This window comes from Schistocerca piceifrons, chromosome 11 (genome assembly GCF_021461385.2).
Source record: "Schistocerca piceifrons isolate TAMUIC-IGC-003096 chromosome 11, iqSchPice1.1, whole genome shotgun sequence".
In the NCBI taxonomy this organism is placed as follows: domain Eukaryota; kingdom Metazoa; phylum Arthropoda; class Insecta; order Orthoptera; family Acrididae; genus Schistocerca; species Schistocerca piceifrons.
The window spans coordinates 32,431,615-32,455,855 of record NC_060148.1 but is presented as its reverse complement, the minus strand read 5'-3'; the positions used below and the strand labels follow the sequence as shown (position 1 = coordinate 32,455,855).

Here is a 24,241-nt window from a genome sequence, read left to right as displayed (position 1 = left end):
TTTTGGTGGCGGTGAATCTGTCTGCTTCCATTGAGCTGACTGGCGCTTTGTTTCTGGATTGAAAAATGGCATCCACGTCTCATCCATTGTCACAACCGACGAAAATAAAGTCCCATTCGTGCTGTCGTTATGCGTCAACATTGCTCGGCAACGTGCCACACGGGCAGCCGTGTGGTCGTCCGTCAGCATTCGTGGCACCCACACCTGGATGACACTTTTCGCATTTTCAGGTCGTCATGCAGGATTGTGTGCACAGAATCCACAGAAATGCCAACTCTGGAGGCGATCTGTTCAACAGTCATTCGGCGATCCCCCAAAACAATTCTCTCCACTTTCTCGATCATGTCGTCAGACCGGCTTGTGCGAGCCCGAGGTTGTTTCCGTTTGTTGTCACACGATGTTCTGCCTTCATTAAACTGTCGCACCCACGAACGCACTTTCGACACATCCGTAACTCCGTCACCACATGTCTCCTTCAACTGTCGATGAGTTTCAATTGGTTTCACACCACGAAAATTCAGAAAACGAATGATTGCACGCTGTTCAAGTAAGGAAAACGTCGCCATTTTAAGTATTTAAAACAGTTCTCATTCTCGCCGCTGGTGGTAAAATTCTATCTGCCGTACGGTGCTGCCATCTCTGGGACGTATTGACAATGAATGCGGCCTCATTTTAAAACAATGCACATGTTTCTATCTCTTTCCAGTCTGGAGAAAAAAAATCGGAGGCCTTAGAACTTGAATGTACCTCGTATAAACGCCATTCGACGGTTTTGCAATACGACACTAATAGGAACAGTAAGACTAGTATCGTCTAATCAAGCGAATGTGAGTGATGTATTCCTTCGAAGAAAAAGTCGATATGCTTCTCATTTATGGAGAATGCCAACGAAGTTCAGTGAGAGCTAGAGATACGCTGAAAGATATCCTCAACATATTCACCTTAACCGTCCTACATCTAAATATGTGTATAATAAATTGACGACAACTGGATCTTTAACGCATCGGAAACATATCCGGCAAAGGAAAGTTACTATCGAGGAAACGGAAATTTGAACTCTTGCCACTGTGGTTCGAGGTGCTTGTGTTAAATTCGCGTCAAATCGCAAGGGAATCTGGCATCGCCATGAATATCATCCTTACCACATCAGTCTCCACCAAGAATTAACTGCTACGGATTGTATGCGCCGCACTGAATTCTGCCGATGGGCTTAACTTCAGATTCAGAGGGATGACACATTTATTAATTTGATTTTATTTACTGACGAGGCTACATTCACGAACCATGGAAATGTTAATTCGCATACCATGCATTATTGGGCAACTGAAAATCCATGTTGGCTGCGGTAAGTTGCACACCAAAAACCGTGGTCGGTGAATGTATTGTGTGGGATTCTGGAGGACAGACTAATAGGCCCGTATTTCATCGAAGGGAATCTTAACGGTAGGAAGTACACCACATTCCTGCAAGAAACGTTAGGTCTCTTATTGCAAGAAATACCTTTAGGAACAAGGAACAGAACGTGGTATCAACACTATGGGTGTCCGGCACATTTTTCGCTGATGGCTAGAAATGAGTTGCAGAGAGAATTCCCAAATCGTTGGACTGGACGCGGAGGAGATGTGTCGTGGCCGGCTCGTTCGCCAGACTTGACGCCTCTGGATTTTTTTTTCTTGTGGGGATTCGTAAAAGACATTGTTTATAAAGACGTTCCAACAACACCTGAAGATATGCGAGAGAGGATTGTCACAGCATGTGCTTCGACAAGTACCGATGTGATAAGGAATACCACTCAATCCATGGTAAGAAGATTGCAGCACTGCATTGATACCAATGGTCATCACTTGGAACACCTTCTGTAAATGGACGTCCATGCCACCTTTGTGACCTTACTGTTACACATCATTGGATTTGTCTCGATAGCCGCTATCAGAAAATAAGTACCAAACTATAGCATCCCATTTAAAAAAAAAAAAGCTGAGGCTGATTTCTCTGAAGCGACTGGGTGTTGTGTGCTGTCCATAGGTTAGTTAGGTTTAAGTAGTTCTAAGTTCTAGGGGACTGATGACCATAGATGTTAAGTCCCATAGTGCTCAGAGCCATTTGAACCATCTCTGAAGCGACCGCACCTAGCAACAAAAAAGTAGCATCATATTATGGCCCCCGTTATCCCATGCAACTTTTGTCCCACAAACTTTTCAGCTCCTATCATTGGTGCCAATAGTTAGTGACTCACCCTGTATATTGCGAGATCCACAATCGAAGAGTATGTCGAGAATACCAGATTACTGGCATTACCTCTTACCATGGACAACAGTGTCCGACAGCCTTCACTTAACGACCAAGAGCAACCACGTGTGCGTGGAGCTGTCAGTGATAACAGCCAAGAAACACTGCGTGAAATGAGTTCGGCGAAGTTTGGTGGCTGGCCGGTGTGGCCGAGCTGTTCTAGGCGCTAAAGTCTGGAACCGCGCGACTGCTACGGTCGCAGGTTCGAATCCTGCCTCGGGCATGGATGTGTGTGATGTCCTTAGGTTAGTTAGGTTTAAATGGTTCTAAGTTCTAGGGGACTGATGACCTCAGAAGTTAAGTCCCATAGTGCTCAGATCCGTTTGAACCACTTTTTTTTTCTTTCTTTTTTTTTAAGTTAGCGTGAATGGGGTATGGCAGGAGACGACCGACGCGAGTGCCTTTGCTAACAGCACAAAATGGCCTGCAGCGCCTTTCCTGGCTTGGGCAGATGAGTCCAAATGTCAGTTGGTAAGGGCTGATGGTAAGGTTCGAGTGTGGCGCAGAATCCAAGAAGCCATGAACCCAGTTTGTCAACAAGGCACTGTGCAAGCTCGTGGTGCCTCCATAATCGTGTGAAATGTGTTTACATGGAATTTATTGGGCCCTCTAGTCCAACTGAAGCGATCGTCGACTGGAAATGATTATGTTCGGCTACCTGAAGACCATTTGCAGCCATTCGTGTTCCAAACAAAGGTGGAATTTTTATGGGTGACAATGCGCCATGTCACTTGGCAACAGTTGTTCGCGACAGGTTAGGTTAGTACTTGTTCCACAGATCATGAATACGACACTTCGTAATGATGTGGAACGTGTCAGGTTAATAAAAGGTGTCTATACAAGATATTACATTACACAATATATTTCATGACACTTAATATTTTTAATTTTTTTGTAGGGGTTGGGAAAATTACCCACTTACTGTATCCAAAAATTCACCTAATGAGTAGAAGGAGTTGCCATTAACAAATTCTTTTAATTCCCTTTTCAGTGCTATATGGCTACCTGTCAGACTTTTGATGCTATTAGGTAAGTGTCCAAAGACTTTTTTGGCAGCATAATTTACCCCCTTCTGAGCCACACTTACATTTAACTTTGAGTAGTGAAGATCATCCTTTCTCCTAGTGTTGTAGCCATGTAGCCACTGGTTTGAAGAACATTCTGGAAAAGTCGAGCCAACGATTTGGCCGTTCACATCGCTCGACATGAATGTCCCTCGAATATTTATGGGACATAAACGAGGCACAAAGTCGAGCAGCGGCAACGCTTTCGCTATTATGGACGGCTTTAGATGCAGCATGGCACAATATTTGTGCAGGGGACTTCTAACGACTTGCTGAGTCTATGCCACGTGGAGTTGCTACAACATCCCAGTCAAGAGGTAGTCCGACACGAGATTAGGAGGTATACCTTGACTCCCATCCTCTCAGTTTGTTTGCTCCATTCTGGTAGGTAAGTCTGGGAATCATCCAGACGCTACTGTCAGTCAGACAGTCAGATAAATCTGTGGTCAGATCTGCATCCTCCGCGCCATGTGCTTCACGTGTTCAAGGGGCTGTACCAAATACGCTATGTGACCAAAAGTATCCGGACATTTGGCTGAAAATGACTTACACGTTCTGGCGCCCTCCATCGGTGATGCTGGAATCCAATATAGTGTTGGTCCACCCTTAGACTTGATGAAAGCTTCCACCCTCCCAGGCATACGTTAGGTGCTGGAAGGTTTCTTGGGGATTGGCAGCCCATTCTTCACTGAGGATAGGTATCGATGTGGGTCGGTGAGGTCTGGCACGAAGTCGGCGTTCCAAAACATCCCAAAGGTGTCCTATAGGATTCAGGTGAGGACTATGTGCAGACCAGTCCATTACAGGGATGTTATTGTCGTGTAATCACGCCGCCACATGTCGTGCATTATGAACAGGTGCTGGATCGTGTTGAAAGATGCAGTCGCCATCCCCGAATTGCTCTTCAACAGTGGGAAGCACGGTATTGCTTAAAACATCAACCCAGGCCTGTGTTGTGATAGCCCCAGGCGAAACAACAAGGGGTGCAAGCCCCCTCCATGAAAAACACGACCACACCATAACACCACCGCCTCCGAATTTTACTGCTGGCACTACACACGCTGGCAGATGATGTTGACCGGGCATCGCCATTCCCACGGCGGCCGGTGTGGCCGACCGGTTCTACACGCTTCAATCTGGAACCGCGCGACCGCTACGGTCGCAGTATAGAATCCTGCCTCGGGCATGGATGTGTGTGGTGTCCTTAGGTTAGTTACGTTTAAGTAGTTCTAAGTTCTAGGGGACTGATGACCTCAGATGTGAAGTCCCATTGTGCTCAGAGCCATTTGAACCTTTTATTTATTTATTTTTGAGGCATTCCTACACCCTGCCATTGTGTACCGTGATTCGTCACTCCACACAACGTTTTTCCACTGTTCAATCGTCGAGTGTTTACGCTCCTTACGCCCAGCGAGGCGTCGTTTGGCATTTACCGGCGTGATGTGTGGCTTATGAGCAGCCGCTCGACCATGAAATCCAAGTTTTCTCACCTCCCGCCTAACTGTCATAGTACTTGCAGTGGGTCCTGATGCAGTTTGGAATTCCTGTGTGATGGTCTGGATAGATGTCTGCCTATTACACATTGCGACCCTCTTCAACTGTCGGCGGTCTCTGTCAGTCAACGCTTTTGTGCTGTACGTGTCCCTTCACGTTTCCACTTCACTGTCACATCGGAAACAGTGGACCTAGGGATGTTGAGGAGTGTGGAAATCTCGCGTACAGACTAATGACACAAGTGACACCCAGTCTGTGTGTTCCGCGGAGCGCCCCACTCTGTTCTCTCACGATGTCTAATGACTGCTGAGGCCGCTGATATGAACTACTTGGCAGTAGGTGGCAGCACAATGCACCTAATATGAAAGATGTACGATATTGGGGTTGTCCGGATACTTTTGATCACGTAGTGTACGTGTCCCCACATGACACATCGAGACCCTCAGGCTAATAACATAGCACCCTTTGCGTTGCAAAATTTGCGCAGAGACGTTTGGGGAACAACTAGGAAGAGACGTACGTCGCTACTAGAAAGGATCTCGAAGGCCAAACCACAGAGGCGCAGGTCCTGCGGTGCCGCGAGCGGCAACCGGTTTCTCCGCTAAGGCTGGTTCGCCTGACCCTGGCGAAAGCCGCAGCGTTCGCCTCACGTGTCGCTCAGTTCAGAGCCGCCTAACTTTGCCGACACTGCCGAGCCGATGTTAATCTCACATGCGGTTCTGCCCACGCAGGCAATTCTCCTCTGTGGTGAAAGCAGAAGTCGTTAGCGTTTCATGTGGTACCTAAGCGTCCGTGACAGGGCGCTGTTAGTAACGAGTTGTAACAAACCAGATGGATCCCATCCACCTGTTATGTTTTGCTTCACCCCAAAATTATTGGTATTGATTTTATTGCGAATATCTTAGATATAATCACTTATATGGAACGTGCACTGAAAGACCTAAGTATGGACAGTGTCTTGAAAGGAGGATATAAGATGAACATCAACAAAAGCAAAACGAGGGTAATGGAATGTAGTCGAATTAAGTCAGGTGATGTTGAGGGAATTAGATTAGGAAATGAGACACTGAAAGTAGTAAAGGAGTTTTGCTATTTGGGGAGCAAAATAACTGATCATGGTCGACGTAGTTATTTTGCTCCCCAAATAGCAAAACTCCTTTACTACTTTAAGTGTCTCATTTCGTAATCTAATTCCCTCAGCATCACCCGACTTAATTCGACTACACTCCATTATCCTCGTTTTGATTTTGTTGATGTTCATCTTATATCCTCCTTTCAAGACGCTGTCCATTCCGTTCAACTGCTCTTCCAAGTCCTTTGCTGTCTCTGACAGAATTACAATGTCATCGGCGAACCTCAAAGTTTTTATTTCTTCTCCATGGATTTTAATACCTACTCCGAATTGTTCTTTTCTTTCCTTTACTGCTTGCTCAATATATGTCCCACTGATTGTTCATTACAGAATATTGGAAAAATTTGAAGTAAATCGATCAAGAATATATATATATATATATATATATATATATATATATATATATATATATATATCGTGGTCCATTGATAGTGACCGGACCAAATATCTCATGAAATAAGCGTCAAACGAAAAAACTACAAAGATCGAAACTTGTCTGGCTTGAAGGGGGAAACCAGATGGCGCTATGGTTGCCCCGCTAGATGGCACTGCCACAGGTCAAACGGATATCAACTGCGTTTTTTTAAAAAATAGCAGCCCCCATTTTTTATTACATATTCATAGTAGTATGTAAAGAAATATGAATGTTTTAGTTGGACCACTTTTTTCGCTTTGTGATAGATGGCGCTGTAATAGTCACAAACGTATAAGTACGTGGTATCACGTAACATTCCGCCAGTGCGGACGGTATTTGCTTCCTGATACATCACCCGTGTTAAAATCGACCGTTTACCAATTGCGGAAAAGGTCGATATCGTGTTGATGTTTGGTTATTGTGATCAAAATGCCCAACGGGCGTGTGCTATGTATGCTGCTCGGTATCCTGGACGACATCGTCCAAGTGTCCGGACCGTTCGCCGGATAGTCACGTTACTTAAGGAAACAGGAAGTGTTCAGCCACGTGTGAAACGTCAACCACGACCTGCAACAAATGATGATGCCCGAGTAGGTGTTTTACCTGCTGTCGCGGCTAATACGCACATCAGTAGCAGACAAATTGTGCGAGAATCGGGAATCTCAAAAATGTCGGTGTTGAGAGTGCTCCATCAACATCGATTGCACCCGTACCATATATCTATGCACCAGGAATTGCATATACCTTAAAAATGTGTAGCCTATGTCCGTCCGAACTGTGTAGCCTATGTCCGTGGTGTAAAAATTTGATGTAGGTCGGCCAAGAACTTTTCGAGATTTTTGGTAACGACTCATCTTTATATTAGCATAGACGGCGAACTATTGAGAAAGTTTACAGAAACCGGCATTTGGACTGATAACCACAGCAGTTGAGTCCCATAGTGAACAGAGCCATTTGAACCAAACCGGCATTTGAATCTGACAGCAGAACGATTCTACCGCCACCAAAATATATCATCCGTAATCGTCTTCCATTGGCTCCGTTTGCGAGTGGGAGTGGAGAGGGAACGGCGAGCAGCAGTACAAGGTACCCTCTACAGTGCACCGTGTAGTGGTTTGCAGAGAACGTATGCAGATGTAGCTGGAGGAATTGGAGACTTGAAGCAGCAACAGCTCAAGAAGTATACAGGAGACTTCTGCAGAAATTGCACCTTTTTTTCGCCTACACAAATATCCCCAGCACGAACAGGGAAAGGGTACTTGATCTCACCACTTGGGCCCGCGAAACATTGCCTGGATGCACATCGGACAAGCTTGCGGCTCTGCTCAGTGTCGTGAATATGGCGCAGCAGGCTTGCCAACCAGACTGACAAAAACTGGTCCAGTACCAAATTTTTGCTGTTCCATCTTGGTCTCAGAAGCGCAATGCATAAGCAGTCAGTGGCGGTTGTTGTGTAAGACCACAGGAGCACATGAACAGTCTTAACTTTTGACACCTTGCCGATTCATTGGTTATTTTTCTTTGAATGCTGTTAAACGTGATGTAGAGGCGGTAATCAGAAATACACGCAGTAATTGTACCAGGCTATGCTACATTGCTACTCCTCTAGACTCCGTGAAATTTGGCATCAGGGTGGCGAGCACAACTTAAGTTGCGCAAGTTTTAAGGAGCTTCTGCGCATGCGCAACTGGTGTGATAATTGCTTTACGGGCCAAAAACATACGTATTTGACAAACAAAGGGCACGGTTCACGGCGTACACTGCTAAGCCTTACTACTCATCTAAAAGATCACACCAATGCGACCAGGTGCGGTAGCACACTGCAGCAGACTTTTATCCACGTTCGCTTGGCATAAATCCCGCTAGGTAGATACGCCAATTCACTCACTATACAGTAACATTACATCGGTCGTCAGTATCTGTTATAGTTATACTGACAGAAAAACCTATTTTGTTGGATTCTAAATGAAATATAGCACATTAAATTTTGGATTTTAGCATCCATTTCAGGTGCTGAGAACCGGGAACTACATCGTCGTTGGTTGTAAGACTGAAACATTTATTCATGCTTCTGACATCTTGATGTTATGACGGGTCAGGTTTATCTGTCCTGTACGGCCACATTGTACATATATATATGAAATTTCACAAAAACCTGTCTCACTGGGTACTCTGACATTCACTTAAATATGGGGGTCGATTAATATGGAATGAAGATTAACAGCCATGGTAATTGGAGGAAAGGGGAGAAAATACCGTATGAAAATAGAGAGAGAGGAAATAGAGCAACTGAATAAATTCAATTACTTCGGAAGTGTAATAATGGATGATATGTTTTGCTCAACAGAAATTAGGAAAAGAATTGCAGTCACAAAAGAAGGATTCAAGAGCAAAGAGAAATTACTTGGTGGACTACTAAACAAATATGAGGAAAAGACTTGCCAAATGTTACATCTGGAGTGTTGCACTGTATGGTGCGGAGACCTGGACATTGGGGGAGGAAGATGAAAGAAGATTGGAGGCACTAGAGATGTGGATAAGAATGTAGAAAATGAAATGGGAAGAACGAGTAAAGAATGAAGAAGTATTAAGAAGAGTTGGAAAAGAAAGAAACATTCTGAAAGTCATCAGAAAGAGAAAACAGAACTGGACTGGACGTTGAGGAGGAACTGTTTATTGAAGGAAGGAATAGAAGAAATGGTGGAGGGAAAAAGGGGAAAAGGAAAAAGAAGATATCAAATGCTGGACAATATCAAAGGAGACAAATATTCAGAAATGAAAAGACTGGCTATGGACGGACAAAAGTGGAAGAGGCTTAATTCATGACAAGACCTGCCGTAAGGCAGAATACCATACTACTACTACTACTACTACTACCATGAGGATCGAAGACGGTGTACCTTTGGCCCTTATGGCTCTCAGCGCATTTGCATTCTAGTCAGGTGACCCTCATGGGTGATAGTACTATTTGAATTTAATAATTTCCGCAAACAGCTGGTCTTTTACTGTGCAGGAAGCGTCTTTCGTGTACAGAGTCAGTATGAACTCTGTTGAACCTGTATTAAGCGCTAGCAGAAAAAAAATTACCAGGAAAAGTTAGCCGCAAAGGAAGCAGGGCGTTGTACGACAAAGCGACGAAATCGAATAAGCGCGACTACAAGCGAACATTTAACAAAAAAGTGTATAATAAGCGTGAGTTGTGTGGGTGCAACCTGCGGATACCTGGTTTTCAGCCCGGAAGTTAATTCGCTAACTAATATATGAAATAGGGATCTTGTACATTTTTCCCAAAAAATAAAAAAAGCACGAAAATTCCCACTTACACAAAAATGCAAAGCGGAGAGTAGCGAAAGCTTAAACATTACTTCGCTCATTATTGCGTTCTTGCCACAAACTGTACTTAATTACATACAAAACAACAAAATTTCACAAAAAAGAAAAATCTTCTTTTTTTCAGCCGGCCGGGGTGGCCGACGGTTCTAGGCGCTACAGTCTGGAACCGCGCGACCGCTACGGTCGCAGGTTCGAATCCTTCCTCGGGCATGGATGTGTGTGATGTCCTTAGGCTAGTTAGGTTTAAGTAGTTCTAAGTTCTAGGGGACTGATGACCTCAGATGTCAAGTCCCATAGAGCTCAGAGTCATTTGAGCCTTCCTTTTTCCAGAAAAGTTATGCATATTATTATTATTATTATTATTATTATACAGTCGTATTGACCAACTAGGATCACGTTAGCAACTTCAATTCATCTTCTTCATTTGTTGTTGTTTTCTATTTTTCCAGTATTCCCTCATTTTCTTCCCATGAAGTGTCTTCCTTTCTTCTGTCCATGCTGTCCTGATTTTTAATTTCTTATGCTTTCAAAGCGTTCCAAATTTAGTATTTTATTTTTAAAACGGTTTTATTGTTGTTACTGTTATTATTATTATTATTATTATTATTATTATTATTATTGACAGTGGCTGAAGTTTTGTAGTAATGGTGATAAGCGTTACTGTTATACAGCATATGCTAGGCCGGCCGAAGTGGCCGTGCGGTTAAAGGCGCTGCAGTCTGGAACCGCAAGACCGCTACGGTCGCAGGTTCGAATCCTGCCTCGGGCATGGATGTTTGTGATGTCCTTAGGTTAGTTAGGTTTAACTAGTTCTAAGTGCGAGGGGACTAATGACCTCACCAGTTGAGTCCCATAGTGCTCAGAGCCATTTGAACCAGCATATGCTATTAATTTCACACTCTCATATTTATCTGTATTTAAAAATTTGTAAACACCCAGAACGCATACGTATTAGGCACCACTGTAAACAGTTAAGCTACAAAGACTTATAAAATAAAATCATAATAATCATACGTGAGCAGCGAAAACTGAAGTACCGTTTTTTTTTTTACCTTTAATTATATAAGAAAGATGTAATTCGATAGGTACTTTGCAATAGATGGCACAAAAAGAATATCATGTGTGTACCTCGCCGTTAAGAGAGGTAAAAGGAAGCAGACACACACACACACGAGGGAAGTTTTCCTCGTCTCTCACACCGCTACCAACTTCCAACCTGCGGAAGGTTCAGGCGCTGTGGTAGAAACAACTCACGAAAGTAACAACGTTTCGTGAAACCGCATTCTACGTACTTTCGTGTTTAAATGCTGCAGATGGTACATTTGCAGTAATACACGGATACCGGACTGCTAAGATGCCACAACTGTCAGATCGTTGATGTTGTCAGCAGTGGAAAACAAAATATCATAGCCGGCCGGAGTGGACGAGCGGTTCTAGGCGCTACAGTCTGCGGCCGCGCGACCGCTACGGTCGCAGGTTCGAACCCTGCCTCGGGCGTGGATGTGTGTGATGTCCTTAGGTTAGTTAGGTTTAAGTAGTTCTAAGTTCTAGGGGACTGATGACCTCAGAAGTCAAGTCCCATAGTGCTCAGAGCCATTTGAACCATTTGAACCAAAACATCATAGCAACGAAGCTATCGTGGGCAACACAGGCCCTACATAACGTTGTTTATTGGCGCCTTTTTTTTACTTACCAATGTTTAATCGTAAAAGGAATTACGTTTGTTTTTCATTTTGCGGGGTAATCACAGAATTTGAAGATTATAATTTTCAGTTCCTTTATTTTGAATAGCTACGACTTTCCTTATTATTTACACGGAAACTATATATTTTTAAGGCTTTGCGTAGTAGAAGAACACTAACGGGGCGAACAGAAAAACGAAGAGATAGAGAGGGACAACTTTTGCGAAGACAAAAGTAAAAGGAACAATGTGGACAGTGGTAACGATAATTCTATTGTTGTTTTGAAAGATTCATTTAAATGTGTACTGAAAGGGACGTCGAACAGATGTGCAGAACTATAGACCTATATCTCTAACGTCGATCAGTTGTAGAATTTTGGAACACGTATTATGTTCGAGTATAATGACTTTTCTGGAGACTAGAAATCTTCTCTGTAGGAATCAGCTCGGGTTTCGAAAAAGACGGTCGTGTGAAACCCAGCTCGCGCTATTCGTCCACGAGACTCGGAGGGCCATAGACACGGGTTCCCAGGTAGATGCCGTGTTTCTTGACTTCCGCAAGGCGTTCGATACAGTTCCCCACAGTCATTTAATGAACAAAGTAAGAACATTTGGACTATCAGACCAATTGTGTGATTGGATTGAAGAGTTCCTACATAACAGAACACAGCGTGTCATTCTCAATGGAGAGAAGTCTTCCGAAGTAAGAGTGATTTCAGGTGTGCCACAGGGGAGTGTCGTAGGACCGTTGCTATTCACAATATATATAAATGATCTTGTGGATGACATCGGAAGTTCACTGAGGCTTTTTGCGGATGATGCTGTAGTATATCGAGAGGTTGTAACAATGGAAAATTGTACTGAAATGCCGGAGGATCTGCAGCGAATTGCATGGTGCAGGGAATGGCAATTGAATCTCAATGTAGACAAGTGTAATGTGCTGCGAATACATAGAAAGATAGGTCCCTTATCTTTTAGCTACAAAATAGCAGGTCAGCAACTGGAAGCAGTTAATTCCTTAAATTATCTGGGAGTACGCATTAGGAGTGATTTAAAATGGAATGATCATATAAAATTGATAGTTGGCAAAGCAGATGCCAGACTGAGATTCATTGGAAGAATCCTAAGGAAATGCAATCCGAAAACAAAGGAAGTAGGTTACAGTACGCTTGTTCGCCCACTGCTTGAATACTGCTCAGCAATGTGGGATCCGTACCAGATAGGGTTGATAGAAGATATAGAGAAGATCCAACGGAGAGCAGCGCGCTTCGTTACAGGATCATTTAGTAATCGCGAAAGCGTTACGGAGATGATAGATAAACTCCAGTGGAAGACTCTGCAGGAGAGACGCTCAGTAGCTCGGTACGGGCTTTTGTCAAAGTTTCGAGAACATACCTTCACCGAGGAGTGACGCTGTATATTGCTCCGTCCTACGTATATGTAGCGAAGAGACCGTGAGGATAAAATCAGAGAGATTAGAGCCCACACAGAGGCACACCGACAATCCTTCTTTCCACGAACAATACGAGACTGGAATAGAAGGGAGTACCGATAGAGGTACTCAAGATACCCTCGGCCACACACCGTCAGGTGGCTTGCGGAGTATGGATGTAGATGTAGATGTAGAAGCAGGTCCAAATATTTTTGAGAGTTGTAACTGCGGTGCAATGAATTTCGTGCACATTTTGCAACGCAAAGCATTTCGCATCTGAAGGTTATTTCATGTGATAACGTCAATCACATTTGTTTTGTCGCTACCGAAAAGTTAGTTCCCCTGCGTTAACATGAAATTTATTTTTCAACTCACGATATCACGGACTCACTTCAAACGATCGAAGAATTGTTACAACAGTATTCGTAGCTACTAGGTCTACAACTTTGCTTCCTCCGCTTTTTTCTCGAAGTCCGGGGCTTTATTGTGAAAAACTTCCAAAAAATGATGATTCATAGTATTGCCCACCGCTGGCCACTAAAATCTCCCATCTTTCGGACAGCATACGAATCCCGTGGCGGAAGAACTGGCCTCTTTCGTGGGGATCCGCGATTCTATTCAGTTTTGCACTTGTTCATCTGATCGGAAGTGCTGGTCAGCCAGACTGTATGCCACTGATCGAAAAAGGTGGAAGTCAGAGAGAGCAACGAAAAACGCCTTTCGTTCAATGATGTGCAGCCCAAATTCTGTATCATTTCCTTAACACTCTCCCCCATATTTCGGGATAATACAAAACGTCCTTCCCTTCTTTGAACTTTTTCGATGTACTCCGTCGGTCGTATCTGGTAAGGATCCCACACCTCGCAGCAGTATTCTAAAAGAGGACGGACAAGCGTAGTGTAGGCAGTCTCCTTAGTAGGTCTGTTACATTTTCTAAGTGTCCTGCCAATAAAACGCAGTCTTTGGTTAGCCTTCCCCACAACATTTTCTGTGTGTTCCTTCCAAATTAAGATGTTCGTAATTGTAATGTCTAGGTATTTAGTTGAATTTACGGCTTTTAGATTTGACTGATTTATCGTGTAACCGAAGTTCAACGCATAACTTTTAGCACTCATGTGGATGACCTCACACTTTTCGTTATTTAGGGTCAACTGCCACTTTTCGCAACTTTCAGATGTCTTTTATAAATCGTTTTGCAGTTTGTTTTGATCTTCTGATGACTTTATTAGTCGATAAACGGCAGCGTCATCTGCAAACAACTGCTCAGATTGTCTCCCAGATCGTTTATATAGATAAGGAATAGCAAATGGCCTACAACACTACCTTGGGGAACGCCAGAAATCACTCCTGTTTTACTCTATGACTTTCCGTCAGTTACTACGAACTGTGACCTCTCTGACAGGAAATCACATACCCAGTCACATAAGTGATTCGATATTCCACAAGCACGCAATTTCACTACGAGCCGCTTGTGTGGTACAGTGTCAAAAGCCTTCCGGAAATCCAGAAATACGGAATCGATCTGCAAACTCTTGTCAATAGCACTCAACACTCCATTTGAATAAAGAGCTAGTTGTGTTTCACAGGAACGATGTTTTCTAAACCCATGTTGACTGTGTGACAATAGACCGTTTTCTTCGAGGTGTTCGACACAATATATGTTCCAAAATCCTGCTGCATATCGACGTTAGCGATAACTGTAATTTAGTGGATTACTGCTACTACCTTTCATGAATATTGGTGTGACCTGTGCAACTTTCCAGTCTTTGGTTACGGATCTTTCGTCGAGCGAACGGTTGTATATGATTGTTTAGTACGGAGCTCTTGCATCAGCATATTCCGAAAGGAACCTAATTGGTATACAGTCTGGTCCAGAAGACTTGCTTTTATTAAGTGATTTAAGTTGCTTCACTACTCCGAGGAATTTACTTCTACTTCACTCACGTTGGCATCTGTTCTCGATTCGAGTTCTGGAACATTTACTTCCTCTTCTTTTGTGAAGGCATTTCGGAAGGCTGTGTTTAGTTCAAATGGTTCAAATGGCTCTGAGCACTATGAGACTCAACTGCTGTGGTCATCAATCCCCTAGAACTTAGAACTACTTAAACCTAACTAACCTAAGGACATCACACACATCCTTGCCCGAGGCAGGATTCGGACCTGCGACCGTAGCGGTCGAGCGGTCCCAGACTGTAGCGCCTAGAACCGCTCGGCCACTCCGGCCGGCCAGGCAGCAGTCCACATACGCAGAGGTGTGTTGGTGCATGTCTGAGTACGGTGCAGCGAGTTAGTGTGCAGACGTTTTCAGACGTGTGTTGAAAATGGCTCAAAGAACACACATTGATGACGTTATGAGGGGTAGAATACTAGGGCGACTGGAGGCTAGTCAAACACAGCAGGTCGTAGCACGGGCCCTCCGTGTGCCACAAAGTGTGATCTCGAGGTTATGGCAGCGATTCCAGCAGACAGGAGACGTGTCCAGGCGCTACAGTACGGGACGTCCACAGTGTACAACACAACAAGAAGACCGGTATCTCACTATCATTGGCCGCAGACGGCCACGGAGTACTGCAGGTAGCCTCGCTCGGGACCTTACCGCAGCCACTGGAACAGTTGTCTCCAGACACACAGTCTACAGACGACTGAACAGACACGGTTTACTTGCCTGGAGACCCGCAAGGTGCATTCCACTGACCCCTGGTCACAGGAGAGCCCGTAAAGCCTGGTGTCAAGAACACAGTACATGGTCATTGGAACAGTGGTCCCAGGTTATATCCACAGGCGAGACCAGGTATAGTCTGAACAGTGATTCTCGCCGGGTTTTCATCTGCCGTGAACCAGGAACCAGATACCGACCCTTTAATATCCTTGAAAGGGACCTGTATGGAGGTCGTGGTTTGATGGTGTGGGGTGGGGTTATGATTGGTGCACGTTATTGTACAGCCAATTCAGTAAACAAGTCAAAACATGTAAAAAAATTTCAGATGTAAAGATGCTGCGTTTCTACAGATACACACGTATTGTTATTGGAGGTACAAAGCTATTATACACTGGAGCGCCAAGGAAACTGGTATAGGCATGCGTATCCAAATACAGAGATATGTAAACAGGCGGAGTACGGCGTTGCGGTCGGCAACGCCTATATAAAACAGCAAGTGTCTGGCGCAGTTATTAGATCGGTTACTGCTCCTACAATGGCAGGTTATCAAGAGTTAAGTGAGTCTAAACGGCGTGTTACAGTCGGCGCACGAGCGATGGGACACTGCATCTGCGAGGTAGCGATGAATTGGGGATTCTCTCGTACGACCATTTCACGACTCTACCGTGAATATCGGGAATCCGGTAAAACATCAAATCTCCAACATCGCTGCGGCCGGAGAAAGATCCTGCAAGAACGGGACTAACGTCGACTGAAGAGAATCGTTCGACGATACAGAAGTCCAACCCTTCTGCAAATTCCTTCAGATTTCAATGCTGGACCGTCAATAAGTGTCAGTGTGCGAACTGTTCAACTAAACATCATCGATATGGGCTTTCAGGGCCCACTCGTGTACCCTCGATGACTGCACGACACAAAGCTTTATGCCTCGCCTGAAGCCATCAACATCGATATTGGTCTGTTAATGATAGAAAACATGTTGCCCGGTCGGACGAGTCTCGTTTCAAAGTGTATCGAGCGGATGGTCGTGTACGGGTATGGAGACAACCTCATGAATCTAAGGACCCTCTATGTCAGCAGGGGACTGTTCAAGCAGGCGGAGGCTCTGTAATGGTGTGGGGCGTGTGCAGTTGGAGTGATATGGGACCTGCGATACGTCTAGATACGACTGTGTCAGGTAACACGTACGTAAGCATCCTGTCTGATCATCTGCACCCATTCGTGTCCATTGAGCATTCCGACGGACTTTGGCAATTCCAGCAGGACAACGCGACACATCACACGTCCAGAATTGCTACAGAGTGGCTCCAGGAACACTCTTCTGAGTTTAGACACTTCCGCTGCCCACCAAACTCTCCAGACATGAACATTATTGAGGATATCTGGGATGCCTTGCAACGTGCTGTTCAGAAGAGATCTCCACCCCCTCGTACTCTTACGGATTTATGGACAGTGCTGCAGGATCCTTGGTGTCACTTCCCTCGAGCACTGCTTCAGACATTAGTCGGGTCCATGCCAAGTCGTGTTGCGGCACTTCTGTGTGCCTACACGATATTAGGCAGGTATACCAGTTTCTTTGGCTCTACAGTGTATTATTAGTTATAGAGGATGTCATGTACAAAACGAATATTTCTTTGTGAATAGGTAAAATGTGAATTGTGTTAGCAAATAGTCACACTATTAAGTATTTGCTTCTTCAGGAAATATTAAACTTTTAAAATTACTGAAAAAACAATTTCTACTATACTCTGTTTGTTCATTCAACATCTTTGTGTAACATTATTTCATTGTTCTAATAAATCAAGCTTATTACCATGGCTTTCTGTGTGGAATACATTTAGGCTGTTGTGAATGTCACTTAGCCTGTCTCTCTTAAGGTATGCATGGTTGGCTATTGTAAATTTGTCAAAGTGGTTAAGTCTAAAAGCATAGGCGTGTTCTTTGTAACACAGAATACCACGGTAAAAAACCTGATCCACTAGAACAATTAGAAAATAGTGTTACACAAAGAAAAATCTTCTGAAAACACGTTGAATAAACAAACAAGAGTTTAGGAGCCACAATTTTTTTCAGTAATTTCGGAAGTTTCTTTCCTACTGAAACAAATATTTTATAGTGCAACCATTTGCTAACATTATTCACATTTCACATATTCACAAATATTCGTTTTGTACACAATATCCTGTATAACTAATAATATAACGGCTTTGTATCTCCTCTGAAATAATAACACACGTGTATTTGTAGAAGTGCAGCATCTTCACATCCGAAATTATTTGGCTTGTTTCGACTTGTATTTACAGAATGAAAGGTGTACATATGTACATAGACATGTTTAGTCGTAGTGTGCTTCAAAACCATGTATCCACCATTGGAAACCGTTACTTTTCGATTTGTGTTAGTTTTGTAAACTTTGTAGTCTTACTAGGACCAGAATTAGCCTAAATATGGACAAATAATCAATGTAGATTGTCAAAGCAACTGAAGGTGAGACGTAAGGACTCGAAATGCATCCCGAATTGGAATAAAATCACGACTGCGACACGAATATTCTGTGGTACTCGTATGTCCTATTGACACAGCACATAAACTAGAAAGCATCCTTTTGCTTCTTTCGTACATGTCGCGAGCGACGTCATTGCGAATAATGCCACATCAGTGCTTCCCACCCTACGATTTGGATTCTTTTTCGGACACGAAACTAAATTACTTATAAAAGATCATTACTATTATCACATTTTTGCAAGACTTTAGTATTGATGTCCGCATGTCGTGCTCTCACGGTCGCGTCCTCGCTTCCCGAGCCCGGGGTCCCGGGTTCGATTCCCGGTGGGGTCAGGGATTTTCACCTGGCCCGAGATGACTCGCTGTTTGTGGTGTCCTGATCACGAAACTGGCGAGATTGGAATGAGCAAAGGTTGGGAATTTGTACGGGCGCTGAGAACTGCGCCGTTGAGCGCCCCACAAACCAATGATCATCATCATCTAGTATTGATTACACAAGTTTTCAATAATCGCATTAAAGCGATGGAGGTTACAGGTTCCTAACAGAGACCATAATACACATATTTTGGGCTTTGTCCCGTGCAAAATGGTTCAAATAGCTCTGACGAGAGAACCTCCCCATCGCACCCCCCTCAGATTTAGTTATAAGTTGGCACAGTGGATAGGCCTTGAAAAACTGAACACAGATCAATCGAGACAACCGGAAGAAGTTGTGTGGAACTATAAAAAAAATTAGTAAAATATACAAACTGAGTAGTCCATGCGAAGATAGGCAACATCAAGGACAATGGGTGTCACGGAGCGCCGTGGTCCCGTGGTTAGCGAGAGCAGCTACGGAACGAGAGGTCCTAGGTTCAAGTCTTCCCTCGCGTGAAAAGTTTAAATTTTTATTTTCAGTTTACGTGACAAACTCTTATGTTTTCATCACTTTTTTGGGAGTGATTATCACATCCGCAAGGAAACCTAAATCGGGGAAGGTAGAAGAATCTTCTTAGCCATTCGCTAAGTGTACAACATATTCCTGTCATGTGACGCACATGCCGTCACCAGTGTCGTATAGAATATATCAGATGTTCTCCTGTAGAGGAATCCGTTGACCTATGACCTTGCGATCAAATGTTTTCGGTTCCCATTGGAGAGGCACGTCCTTTCGTCTACTAATCGCACGGTTTTGCGGTGCGGTCGCAAAACACAGACACTAAACTTCTTACAGTGAACAGACACGTCAATGAACGAACGGACAGATCATAACTTTGCGAAAATACAGACAGTAAAATTTTCAGTCGAGGCAAGACTTGAACCAAGGACCTTTCATGCCACAGCTACTCACGCTAACCACGGGACCACGGCGCTCCATATGCTACAATCTCCTTAATGTTGCATATGTTGCACATGGACTACTCAGTTTGTATATTTTACTAATTTTTTTCATAGTTTCACTCAACTTCTTCCTGTTTTCTCGATTGATCTGTGTCCAGTTTTTAAAGGCCTATCCACTGTGCCAACTTATTACTAAATCTGAGGGGGGTGCGATGGGGAGGTTCCCTTGTGAGCACTATGGGACTTAACATCTGAGGTCATCAGTCCCCTAGAACTTAGAACTACTTAAACCTAACTAACCTAAGGACATCACACACATCCATGCCCGAGGCAGGATTCAAACCTGCGATCGTAGCGGTCACGCGGTTGCAGACTGTAGTGCCTAGAACCGTTCGGCCACCACGGCCGACCTTTGTCCCGTACATCGCCGATGATAAAAGTGAGACATATAGGTAACAAATACTAAATATATTAAGAAAAGGTCTTCTCCAAGTTGTAGTTAGTACCCGCAGTAGTGCAGGAATTGCTTCATTACTCGCTTCGAAACAGATAAATGAATCCATTTACAGCACGGCATAGCAGTAACTACATAAGGACAACTAATGCGCTATACACATTTCATTATTATTATTATTAATAATAATAATATTAGTGGCTATGGTCAGGCACAGTGCATAAACAGCCTCAAGTCTTCCAATTTCTGACAATTCAGAAATAAGGTTGGGTTGCGTTGTTTTGAGGGACGAGACCAAACAGCGAGGTCATCGGATTAGGGAACAGCGGTGAAGGAAGTCGGCCGTGCCCTTACAAAGGAACCATCCCGGCATTTCCCTGGAGCGATTTTAGGGAAATCACGGAAAACCTAAATCAGGATGGCCGGACGCGGGACTGAACCGTCGTCCTCCCGAACACGAGTCCAGTGTGCAAACCACTGCGCCACATCGCTCGGTCAGAAATAAGGAGCAGCGATCGAATGATTTACGAACAGTAAGTATAGTGTATACGTTATAACTTGGTCGATTTTAAATGGGTTTGCAGTGAGCCGGTCAAGCAAGTGCCGCAATGGAGAGGAGTAATGCAGGGGAAACTTGTTTTGTAACAAGTGTCTGCCCTCACTGTGGGTAGTTAGCTGTCTTTTCTGAGAAGGAGTTGTGTGTAGCACTTGCGATGCACCACGAATTCCTTCGTAATTCATTCTAAAAAACACACACACACACATACACACACACAGAGATACACATACACACACATACACACAAACTGAACATCATTCTTGTTTTGCAAATCAAACTGCCTTTTCCTGCGACTATATTTTATTTAATCCATACGCGTTTCGCCTTCTACTGTTTTAAGGCATCACCAGTGGATCTATAATGATACAGTTCTGTTAGTTATAGATTATCAAACAGTTGACTTCGCGATTTTTTGTAAAAAATGTAATTACTTACGACGTCTACAGATGTTAAAGTAACCTCTGGCGTGCCACAGGGGAGTGTTATGGGACCATTGCTTTTCACAACATATATAAATGACCTAGTAGATAGTGTCGGAAGTTCCATGCGGCTTTTCGCGGATGATGCTGTAGTATACAGAGAAGTTGCAGCATTAGAAAATTGTAGCGAAATGCAGGAAGATCTGCAGCGGATAGGCACTTGGTGCAGGGAGTGGCAACTGACCCTTAACTTAGACAAATGTAATGTATTGCGAATACATAGAAAGAAGGATCCTTTATTGTATGATTATATGATAGCGGAACAAACACTGGTAGCAGTTACTTCTGTAAAATATCTGGGAGTATGCGTGCGGAACGATTTGAAGTGGAATGATCATATAAAATTGATTGTTGGTAAGGCGGGTGCCAGGTTGAGATTCATTGGGAGAGTCCTTGGAAAATGTAGTCCATCAACAAACGAGGTGGCTTACAAAACACTCTTCGACCTATACTTGAGTATTGCTCATCAGTGTGGGATCCGTACCATGTCGGGTTGACAGAGGAGATAGAGGAGATCCAGAGAAGAGCGACGCTTTTCGTGACAGTGTTAGTTGGTAACCGTGATAACGTTACGGAGATGTTTAATAAACTCAAGTGGCAGACTCTGCAAGAGAGGCGCTCTGCATCGCGGTGTAGCTTGCTGTCCAGGTTTCGAGAGGGTGCGTTTCTGGATGAGGTATCGAATATATTGCTTCCCCCTACTTATACCTCCCGAGGAGATCACGAATGTAAAATTAGATTCGAGCGCGCACGGAGGCTTTCCGGCAGTCGTTCTTCCCGCGAACCGTACGCGACGGGAACAGAAAAGGGAGGTAATGACAGTGGCACGTAAAGTACCCTCCGCCACACACCGTTGGGTGGCTTGTGGAGTGTAAATGTAGATGTAGATTTGCTGATTTGCGTTTCCTCACATATGGTCTGGAGGTCGCACTAGGACTTTTATCGCTGTTCTATATTCACCTCTTCGTGTTTTCTCCATCCACACACTGTTCCGCATGTTTGTCACCCTTTTTTGTGGTGGACTATCGTTATTCTGTCACTCGATACAAGTATTTCGTCGTACACTTCTTTTCACAGCGTAAATACTGCGACTCCATTACGTGTTTCATCGTCTTTGGTATGTTTACTTATGTGTCGCCAACCTAACGAAGTATATGTTCGTTACTAACTTCTTTTTACCCTGTTATGCTGTTTATACCGTCTGTGTGCGTATGAGTGTGAGAGAGAGAGGGGTGGGATAAAGCCGATTTTTTTTTTTTTTTTACGCTGTGAAAAGAAGTGTACGACGAAATAGTTGTATCGAGTGAGAGAAGAACGATAGTCCACCACAAAAAAGGATGACAAACATGCTGAGCAGTGTGTGGATGGCGAAAACAGGAAGAGGTGAATATAGAACGGTGATAAAAGTGGTAGTGCGACCTCCAGACCAGATTAGGGAAACGCAAATCAGCAAATCGTAAGTAATTACAAATGGTTCAATTGGCTCTGAGCACTATGGGACTTAACTTCAGAGGTCATCAGTCCCCTAGAACTTAGAACTACTCAAACCTAACTAACCTATGGATATCACACACATCCATGCCCGAGGCACGATTCGAACCTGCGACCGTAGCGGTCACGCTGTTCCCGACTGTAGCGCCTAGAACCGCTCGGCCACCCCGGCCGGCTAAGTAATTACATTTTTACAAAAAATCGCGAAGTGATCTGTTTGATAATCTATAACTAACAAAACTGCATCATTATAGATCCCACCGATGATGCCTTAAAACAGTAGAAGGCGAAGCGCGTATGGATTAAATGAAATAAATAGCAGCAGGAAAAGGCAGTTCGATTTGCAAAACAAGTATTTATATAGTTGCTGCGGAAGATGGCCAGACAAACAAACGTGAATATCATTCAGTTTCATCATTTTAAACATAAAAGTATTCCAGGAAAAGTCTTTCATTCTATAGTTTAGATAGGTGCAAAAGTTGGTCATAATATGGGCCGGGGGGGTGGGGGGGCTATAGACAGCAGAGGGAGCGCGGAGGGGGGGGGGCTAGCGAATAATGACCACCAATTGCATTCAGGGTTAATGGTCCAAGAAAGGTTGGGAAACGCTGCCTTACACGAACGAAAGGTAGGGAAGAAAGCTCGTAGAGTTGTTTAAACAATTTCGGTGGGTACAGAGCATCGTCGGATGATGATCGAGGAAGGGGAATCGTGGCCGTAGCTCCGTGTCGTGTGAAAGTAGAAAACTATGTGCCATAAAATACTGACTCGACTTAGCTGGAGTCGGCGAGACGGCGCGAACTCCTGGACCGGGGCAGATGACGTCATACGCCGGCGTCTCCGTGGAAGTCCGGCACGCTACTGGAGTGCTGGGTACGGCGAACGAGGCAGACAGCCAGTCCGTTGGTGGAAGGGGGGGGGGAGGGAGGAGGGGTGGTAGGGGCCCCCACTAACCTGCGTCAACGTGTGTCCAGTTACGTGGCTGCAGCAAGCGCGGGTCGAGTTGGTCTCTGTCACCTCCACGGGAGGAAGTTGGTCTTCCCCATATACGAAGTCGACGGGGAAATCCTCGGCCCTGCTACAAAGCTAGCGTTGACTGTCACCATCATCAGCCATTCATCATTCATTGCTGAACACAGGTGTCATCCAGAGACATCCAAACATTAAAATTTTCATCTGTTTTTGCATCCTCATTCATCTTTGTGTAACGTTACTGCCGCTTCACAGCTGTAGGTCTCAATATACAAGGTATGTCCAAACAAGGAAACCTCCCCATCGCACCCCCCTCATCTTTAGTTATAAGTTGGCACAGTGGATAGGCCTTGAAACACTGAACAGGGATCAATCGAGAAAACAGGAAGAAGTTGTGTAAAACTATGAAAAATATAAGCAAAATATACAAACTGGGTAGTCCATGCGCAAGATAGGCAACATCAAGGACAGTGTGAGCTCAGGAGCGCCGTGGTCCCGTGGTTAGCGTGTGCAGCTGTGAAACGAGAGGTCCTTGGGTCAAGTCTTCCCTCGAGTGAAAAGTTTTCTTTCTTTATTTTCGCAAAGTTATGATCCGTCCGTTCGTTCGTTGCCGTCTCTGTTCACTGTAATAAGTTAAGTGTCTGTGTTTTGCGACCGCACCGCAAAACCGTGCGATTAGTAGACGAAAGGACGTGCCTCTCCAATGGGAACCGAAAACATTTGATGGCAAGGTCATAGGTCAACCGATTCCTCCACAGGAAAACACGTCTGATATATTCCATACGACACTGGTGACAGCATGTGCGTCACATGACAGGACTATGTTGTCGACCCACCTAACTTGTACACTTGGCGAATGGGTAAGAAGATTCTTCTACCTTGCCCGATTTGATGAAAACATAAGAGTTTGTCACATAAACTGCAACAAATGAATGCAACAGTTTCACAGTCGCACAGTTTTC

The 24,241-nt window shown here is 44.2% G+C and overlaps 1 protein-coding gene across 1 annotated transcript in view; it reads right to left on the bottom strand.

Annotated features, from left to right (window-relative positions):
- The window catches only part of LOC124720052, a 74,500-nt gene extending 51,304 nt beyond the window's left edge, over window positions 1–23,196 (bottom strand). Inside the window, exon 1 of the mRNA XM_047245313.1 lies at window positions 23,076–23,196. The gene's annotated coding sequence lies outside the window, so the exon portion shown is untranslated. The remainder of the gene's footprint in view (window positions 1–23,075) is intronic.
- Window positions 23,197–24,241: the final 1,045 nt, after the last annotated feature.